The 9,305-nt window shown below is 42.5% G+C and overlaps 1 long non-coding RNA gene across 1 annotated transcript in view; it reads right to left on the minus strand.

Moving 5' to 3' along the window:
• Nucleotides 1-8,863, minus strand: part of LOC144079142 (uncharacterized) — a 90,472-nt gene extending 81,609 nt beyond the window's left edge. Inside the window, exons 1-2 of the long non-coding RNA XR_013301436.1 lie at nt 8,807-8,863; nt 1,313-1,396 (exon numbers count right to left, since the gene is read on the minus strand). This is a non-coding gene — a long non-coding RNA (uncharacterized LOC144079142). The remainder of the gene's footprint in view (nt 1-1,312; nt 1,397-8,806) is intronic.
• Between the last annotated feature and the right edge of the window lie 442 nt (nt 8,864-9,305).

Raw genomic sequence — 9,305 nt, forward strand, 5'->3', positions numbered from 1 at the left:
GGCTTCGCCCGTTTAGAAAAGGAGCGGCCACTTTTCACGTGGGCTGAACAATGATTGGTCGCCCGTGTCAACTCCAGAAAGGGGAAGGGACTTGGGGATGCTATTTTTCAGGCGAGCTATGTCGCTAATGAAGTGACAGCATTTATAAGCATTCTAGTTTGTCCACTTTTCAGCAAATATTCTCTTCATAATTTTAATTTTTTATGTTCATTTTTTTTTATATAAAAGGGGTTGACATTTTGCTTTAAATTTCCTTTTTTAATTAAAAAGGAAACATTTTTTATATATCTACATTGAAAAAAAAGAGTAAGGAGGCTTCAATCTATTCTTATTCGTTGACTATATTTTATTTATTTTTCTACAATTTAGATTAAAAAATATATTTATTTGAAAAAAAATGTTTTTAAAGTTTCGGCAAATATTTATTTGGACTTTTTCTCTCTCTTCTTCCATTCCCTTTTTTTTATCAGAAACTAAGAATATATAGTAAAGTATAAGTACAATATATGTTAAAGTATCGATTAAAAATAGTTTTTCAGATAACTATAGCCTAAAAACACGTCAAAAATGTCAAACCATGAAAAAAAGTGTGACTTATAGTCCAGAAAATACGCTAATTTTATTCTTGGTTTCTGCTGAGGACAAAAAGGCCACGCCCACTTTTTGGCCCAGCATTGGAATGCATCGTGCCGTCTTTTTTTGACGGCGCTCCCCGTTGACACGTTTGTCCCCGCAGAAAGCCGAGACGGGAACCCGCCTCCCTATCAAGATGGCCGCCGCATCGGCCCGGACCGAGCGCGGGGCGATAAAGGGCGTCTTTCGCGCCGTAGACGACACGTAGCGCGGCGCTTATCGCCGCCCGGGGAGGACGCGGCTCAGGTTGTTACATTTGCCAGTTTCTTGTTTTCTTCTTCTTCGGGGGCCGCGATAAGGCGGCTGGGGGGGCGGAGCCAAGAGTCGGTGCGGGTCGGCCAGAAGCCGGGACGGGCCGAGCCCAACCCGCGTTTTAAAAAGAAAAACAAACACGGGAAACATCTGATATGCTTTTGCCACGACAAAAAAGACAAGAAAAACAGGAAATAAAAGAAAGAAAAATAAACGAGGCGCTCAAGCGTGACGTATTTGGGAGGGGAGGGGCTTCACTTATATTTTGGAAACAAAAAACGGACTATTTTTTTTAACCCTTTTTCATGCCGGTAATATAAAATATGGATATGGATATAACAAACACGATGACGATAATTGTTTTGATGAGCCAAATGGCCGCTTTTTTAGCACAATCATTGGGACAATAACAATGAAAATGACTCACGATTCAGAATGGGATGTCCCGATTCCGATTTCCGACATCCGATCCAATCCGATACGTTTTTCCGATTCCGATCCAATTTTTGACCTGTAAAAAAAGTAAATATAAATCATTCTGTTTGTCAATAAACGCATTCCTTTTCAATCTTCAACTGTAAAATAAAAAATAGGTGCCCGCACTTCCCCTACCATCCACTAGTCTGCAGTACCCACCACCAAACCCGATCCTCCAAAATGAGTCGTACCCCAAAACAAGGGAAATAATTAGAACAATTAAACGCATGCCGTGTAAAATAAAAATAGGTGCCCGGACTTCCCCTCCCGTCCACTAGTCGGCAGCACCTGCCACTCAACCCGATCTTCCAAAATGAGTCTTCCACCAAAACAAGGAAAATAATTATAACAATTAAATGTGTGCCATGTAAAATAAAATAAAAATAGGTGCCCGTATTTTCCCTCCCATCCACTAGTCGGCAGCACCCGCGACCAAACCTGATCCTCCAAAATGAGTCATACACCAAAACAAGGGAAACAATTAGAACAATTAAATGCATGCCATGTAAAATAAAAAATAGGTGTCCGCACTTCCCCTCCCATCCTCTAGTCGGCAGCACCCTCGACCAAACCCGATCCTCCAAAATGAGTCGTACACCAAAACAAAAGAAATAAATGGAACAATGAAACGCGTGGCGTGTTTAAGAAGGAGTGCGAGTGATCCCCGCGTCCCCCCCACCAAGCCCCGCCCCCCATCCCCCCCTCAAACCACCATCCTTGTCTTTTGAGCACGCCGGCTCTTGTTTAATTGTGACAGTAAACTGCTGGCTGTTACGGGCTGTTAAGCGGGATTTAAAACTTGTCAGACAAGACATGTTTGAAATTGCTTTAAATAAGTGCACTGTGTTGCTGTCAAGCGCCAGGCTTAGAGGGGCGAAATATCCCCGCAATTGAAGCACTCACGGCGCCGACGCTCCGGAGGGGGGCCGGCGAGGCAGCAGCACCCCCTGCCTGGCGTCGCCGGGATCGCTTCTGCCGCACTCGGACTTTTCCCAGAATGCCCTCTGAAACGATCCACGCTCAGAGTAGATAAATGTATTTTGCATTTTTTTTTTTCATAAGGGGTGACAGGGGTAGGGAACCTTATTGACGGAGGGTGCCGTAAACAATACATATTTTCAATTGTTATTCCTTAAGGGCCACGTTTGGAATTTCAAAGTCAAAATACATGAAAATATGTGCCTTTTTTGTCATTTTACCACCAAAAAGCCTCTGAATTCTTTTGACAATCAATGTATGCATACAGAAAAATGTAATTGACAAAATTATGGTTAAAAAGGTGCTAAAGCTAACGTAACGCTACTCCGTTCTCATATATTACCATATATTAGCTCGCAGGTTAGCGGAGAGCCATATGCAGCCATCAAAAGAACCACATGCGGCTCCTGAGCCATATTTACCCATCAAAAGAGCCACATATGGCTCGCGAGCTATATGTCTGAACTATTTATTTTTTCTTTTTTTTCTTTCTAACTATTGATTCCATTGTTTTGTTTTTAACATCAATTAGCCTATAGCGCGAATCGTACACCACATGTGTCAAAGTGGCGGCCCGGGGGCTAAATCTGGGCCACCGCCTCATTTTGTGTGGCCCGGGAAAGTCAATGATGAGTGCCGACTTTCTGTTTTAGGATCAAATTCAAATGAAGAATAGAGATGTATATTACATTTCCTGATTTTCCCCCTTTTAAATCAATAATTGTCATTTTTTAATCCATTTTTTCTGTGTTTTTAGTTCAAAAATCATTTTGTAAAATCTTAAAATATATTAAGATAAAAAGCTCAAATAAACATTGTTTTATATCTATAAAAACGGAATATTCAGGGCTTTTAATCCATTTATTAAAAGAAATCTAAATATGATATCTAAAATGGTCTGGCCCACATGAAATCGAGTTGAAAAATCTAAATATATATTTTTTTAAAAGCTAAAATAAACATTGTTTTAGATCGAAAAAAAAAATTGAATATTCAGCGCTTTTAATCCATTTATTAAAAAAAAAATCTAATGATATCTAAAATGGTCCGGCCCACATGAAATCGAGTTGAAAAATCTAAAAACATATTTTAAAAAAGCTAAAATAAACATTGTTTTAGATAAAAAATGGAATATTCAGGCCCTTTAATCCACTTCTTTTAATACATTTATTTAAAAAAAAATCTAAATATAATATCTAAAATAGTCCGGCCCACATGAAATCGAGTTAACATTAACGCGTCCTGCGAACCAACCCGAGTCTGCCACCCTTGCCTTACACATTGCCATGTACATATTCACTTAATATACAGTAAACAAATCAAATCATAAACAATCGCGCCAAACAACCAATCGAGACGATCGAGAACAATAACCAAAAAAGCGAAAGGCACGCGTTCCCGACGTTACGGATTTCCCGCAAACTCGGCGAGGAGTAGTAGTTGGCGCTCAATCCTGCCGCCGGGGATTACATCAATTCTCCAAAAGCCCGTTAAAAGGGGGAGGAGTCTGATCTGGCTCTCTTTCTTTCTTTCTTTATTTCTTTTTTTGGGGGGGGGGTCTGGTGATGCAACAAGCCCCCCCCCCCCCCCCCCAAACGCTTATCAGGATTAGATGGTCCGGCGTGCGAGGGGCCCGGCGGTTATTAGCACCTTCTTACGGCGGCGAGAGAAGACTTCCAATATGATTTGCTTATAGCTATTAATATGTATGCCTTAAATAGAAGCACACCGCTAAGCAGCTTATGATATTATGAAGAGAATGTTCCCTCAGGGGCACGGTGTGGCAGCGGTGACAGCCAGGAGAGAGATTCCCATTTAGCGGGATGGGCTGTACTTATGTCGAGCACCCGCAAAAAAAAAAAAAAAAGAAAAAAAAAAAAAAAGGGGGGGAAAAACGCTAGTAGGAGGGGAAAGATGGCGCCCCCGTCGCGCCTCGTCTTCGATAAGCGCCGAGCGGCCGTGAATGAAAGACAAGCATGAAAGCGAGCCGGAGCTTCTTTGGGCGGATTTTCCCCGCCAGATAGGGCCGGCGGGCGCCTTTTGCTCGGCCCGCCCGATTAAGCCCGCCCGAAGACACGCGCGGCCCCCAGACAATGTCCGAGCTTGTCCAGGTGGGGGACCTGTCACGCCGAGACGCCCGGCTTAAGGCGCCGTCGCCGGGGAAAGATTAGGAACCCGGGGAAGGTGTCTCGGCGTTCCTTTTCCTTTCTTTCGGCGGTGGTTAATACGCAAGGGTTCCGCCTTGTCGTCGTCAACACCGCCGCCGCGGCTTTTCATTAGCGTCGAGATCGGAAGAGGGAAAGACTACGGGTTGGTTTACGCTAAGGGTGTCAGACTCGGGTTGGTTCGCGGGCTGCTTTAACGTCAACTTGATTTCACGTGGCCCAGACCATTTTAGATATAATATTTAGATTTTTTTTAATAAGTAGATTAAAAGAACTGTATTAAAAGCCCTGAATATTCCGTTTTTTATAGATCTAAAACAATGTTTATTTGAGCTTTTTTTTAGATATATTTTTAGATTTTACAAAATTATTTTTGAATTAAAAACACAGAAAAAATGGATTGAAAAATGACAATGATTGATTTAAAAGGGGGAAAATCAGGAAATGTAATATATATCTATTCTCTTCACTTGAATTTTATCCTAGAACAGAAAGTCGGCACTCATCATTTACTTTCCCGGGCCACACAAAATGATGCGGCGGGCCAGATTTGGCCCCCAGGCCGCCACTTTGACACATGTGGTTTACGCGGTGGCGTCGGGGACGAGCTTCGGTGGGGATGACACGCAAAAGGGGGGACTCTCGTCCGACCTCTGCATAGATCGAGCCGATCGTCTGGGTGCCGCCGAGATAAAAGCGGCGGTGGCGAGGGAGTCAAAGACTCGCCACCGCCACCGCCAGGCATTATGAGCGCATTAAGCCCCAATTGGGAAGTAATGAAGAATGATGAAAGCTGGGCAGCGCAAATGGACAAGCGGCACCTCGCCGCCAATTATTATTAGCGCCATTAAGGCAGGTGCGCGCGGGGGTGAGAGCCTCTCGCACGCCATTTGACGAGACAAGGCCATTTTAAGTGGCGGCAAAAGAGGCTTTTAGCCTTTGCGTCACGTCTCGGCGGGTGGGAAAGCGGGGGGTCGCGACCTTTATGCATCCGCGGGGAGACGCGATAGACCTCCGCAAGCCAGCTAGCCGGCTGTGAGAATGAGTGTGTGAGAGTGTGTGAGAGAGTTTGTGTGAGTGTGAGAGAGTGAGTGTGCGAGAGTGTGAGTGTGTGAGAGAGTGTGTGAGAGTTTGTGTGAGAGAGTGAGTGTGAGAGTGTGTGTGTGTGTGTGTGTGTGAGAAAGAGTGTGTGTGAGAAAGAGTGTGTGTGAGAGAGAGAGCGTGTGTGTGTGTGAGAGAGAGCGTGTGTGTGAGTGTGTATGTGTGAGAGTGTATGTGTGAGTGTGTATGTGTGAGTGTGTGTGTGAGGGTGTGTATGTGAGAGAGTGTGTGTGTGAGAGAGTGTGTGTGAGAGAGAGTGTGTGTGAGAGAGAGTGTGTGTGAGAGAGAGTGTGTGTGAGAGAGAGTGTGTGTGAGAGAGAGTGTGTGTGAGAGAGAGTGTGTGTGTGAGAGTGTGTGTGTGAGAGTGTGTGTGTGAGAGTGTGTATGTGTGAGAGTGTGTATGTGTGAGAGTGTGTATGTGTGAGAGTGTGTGAGAGTGTGTGAGAGTGTGTGTGAGAGTGTGTGTGAGAGTGTGTGTGAGAGTGTGTGAGAGTGTGTGAGAGAAAGAGTGTGTGAGAGTGTGTGTGAGAAAGAGTGTGTGAGAGTGTGTGTGAGAGTGTGTGTGAGAAAGAGTGTGTGAGAGTGTGTGTGAGAGTGTGTGTGAGAGTGTGTGTGAGAGTGTGTGTGAGAGTGTGTGTGAGAGTGTGTGTGAGAGTGTGGGTGAGAGTGTGGGTGAGAGTGTGGGTGAGAGTGTGGGTGAGAGTGTGGGTGAGAGTGTGGGTGAGAGTGTGGGTGAGAGTGTGTGTGAGAGTGTGGGAGTGTGAGGGAGTGTGAGGGAGTGTGTGAGAGAGGAATGGCATGAAAGTCAATGTGAGAAATGTGTGTCAAGAGTGTCAGCAAGTTTGTTACAGGTGAGAGAGCGTGTATGTAAGAGTTTGCAAATGGGGTGAGAGACGGGGAATGGGTGAGAGGGTGCAGGTGTGGCAAGAGTTCAAGAGTGAATTGACGCGTCATCTTGAATGCAAGTAGGTCAAAGTGCAAGAGAGAGTGAATGTGAGAGGATAAAGCTAAAGTGAGCAATAGCGAAGGTGACGTGAGCGTGAGAGATTGGAAGTGTTGGGGTGAAAATGCGGTTCAAGAGCCACTGGATGGATGAATGATGTGTGGGTGGATGTGTGGGTGGTTGTTTGTTTGCCTTTGTGAGTGTACAAGCAGGCAGTCGTGAGTGACAGACGGACGCTAAGAATCAATGGGACGGAGAGTGAACGTTCACAAGTCAAGTGTTAGAAGAAAAAAAGCGCAAGAGTGAGTGAATGCGTTGTCGTCGTAGTAGTGGATGTGAGAGAGTGAACCACCTGAGTGAGTGAGTGAGTGAGCAAGACTCAATGTGGCTGTCAAAGTCAGCACCAGTCAAATGGGGACAAATCTCAAGGTCAACCAATGTATGACTACTACTATTATTATTATACATGACAAAGTTGAACTTTACATATTCATTTCGAAAGACGCTATGAAAGACAATATCTCCTAGATGTCACATCATTATTTCTGCTAGGCGCACTAATCTATTTTGCCATTCGGTCAACATGCCCTAGCTCACAGGTGTCAAAGTGGCGGCCCGGGGGCCAAATCTGGCCCGCCACATCATTTTGTGCGGCCCGGGAAAGTCAATCATGAGTGCCGACTTTCTGTTTTAAAATCAAATTAAAATGAAGAGTATAGATGTATATTAAATTTCTGGATTTTCCCCCTTTTAAATCAATCATTGTCATTTTTAATCCATTTTTTTCTGTGTTTTTAGTTCAAAAATCATTTAGTAAAATCTAAAAATATATTTAAAAAAGCTAAAATAAACATTGTTTTAGATCTATAAAAAATGGAATATTCAGGGCTTTTAATCTAATTCTTTTAATCCATTTATTTAAAAACAATTAAATATTATATCTAAAATGGTCCAATGTATATTCAATTTCCTGATTTTCCCCCTTTTAAATAAATAATTGTCATTTTTTAATCCATTTTTCTGTGTTTTTAGCTCAAAAATCATTTTGTAAAATCTAAAAATTTATTTTAAAAAAGCTAAAATAAACATTGTTTTAGATCTATAAAAAACGGAATATTCAGGGCTTTTAATACAGTTCTTTTAATCCAATTTAAAAAAAATCTAAATATTATATCTAAAATGGTCCAACCCACATGAAATGGCATTGACATTAATATGGCTCGCAAACCAACCCGAGTTTGACACCCCTGCCCTAGCTCGTTATCTAGCGGGCTAGCTAGCTAACTAGAAAATTCTAGTTCTGACACCACAACCAGATTTAAAAATGACCAAATATTCCCCGATCTTCTTTCAGGTGGAATTAAACAGCCAAAAACATATAGATTTCATCGCCAAATTCCTTTCCTACACGTCCAACCCCATTAGCGCAATCATTTTTCTTAGCACCGCTAACGCTAAAGCTATTTATCCGACCACATTTCCACCCAAAAAGCAGCGCGTACGCCACAAAAAGCCTTTTTTTTATTCCCCGCACCGTCCTAAGCCTCGGAAATACAAACAAGCGTCCGGTGGAATTCCCGTCACAAGCGATTGGGCGGCTAAGAGGGCGGGAAATCCTCGGCCGCAATATTCCCGGGCCCGCTAAATCTTGAACGGCGAATAACGCCGGTCGAGCAATTTGCGCCGGAAGGTCATAGCAAAGTAAAAACGGGCGGCGGATTGCCGGGGAAAAGAAATAAATAAAGCAAAAGAAGAAAAAAAAAAGAAAGAAAAATGCTTTTTCTGAGAGAGAGATGAGATATGACGGGAGATGACTTGACGGCGGGTCGGCTAAAAAAAAAGTAATGAATATCCCCGCCGCCGCCGCCGCGCCGCCGCCACTTTCGCCAAACTGTCAAGCGATAAAAATTATATTTCCGACGGGCGATAACTGGGGAGAAAAAGGCGCACAAAAGCAAGAAAGGACACTTCTTAATCCCGTCCGACGTCCAAACAAACAAATAAAAAAATAAAATGGGTGGATAAGGTTAATTAAACTCACTGTCCAATCCGTTCGGAATGGGGGGGTCGGCAGCGATCGTCCGGTTTGGATTCAATGGGAAGGTTATCGCTCGTTTGCTTATAAATATTATTGTTGACGATTTAGCGTTGTTGAATTTAGTGACATAAAATGCACTGAAATAGTTTTTTTGATTGACTGTTTGCAAATGATTAATATTTTTGTTGTTTTTCTGTTAGTTAAAAAATAAGAATTTACCTGTAATGGGTACTTCTTTGGTTTCCTCTTCAGTTTCGTCTGTTTTCTTCTTCTGTGCTTTGTTTTGGTTTTGTTTTGTATCGGCGGCCATCTTGGAAAGGACAAAAAATTTGCAAGCTTAGTTAATTTACCATCTTATATAAGAATATTAAATAATTTTCAGCAATTTTTTCTACATTTATGAGCTTTTCATTTTCTTCTTCTGTGGTTTGTTTTTGTTTTGTTTTTTATCGGCGGCCATCTTGGAAAGGACAACAAAAATTTGCAAGTTTAAATAACTTACCGTCTTACATAAGAATATTAAACCATTTTCAGCTATTTTTCTCCCTTTATGAGATTTTCATTTTCTTCTGTGGTGTTTTTGTTTTGTTTTTATCGGCAGCCATCTTGGAAAGGACAACAAAAATTTGCAAGCTTAATTAATTTACCATCTTATATAAAAATATTAAACAATTTTCAGCTATTTTTCTCCCTTTGAGCTTTTCATTTTCTTCTGTGG

Source organism: Stigmatopora argus, chromosome 8 (assembly GCF_051989625.1).
Source record: "Stigmatopora argus isolate UIUO_Sarg chromosome 8, RoL_Sarg_1.0, whole genome shotgun sequence".
NCBI classification, from domain to species: domain Eukaryota; kingdom Metazoa; phylum Chordata; class Actinopteri; order Syngnathiformes; family Syngnathidae; genus Stigmatopora; species Stigmatopora argus.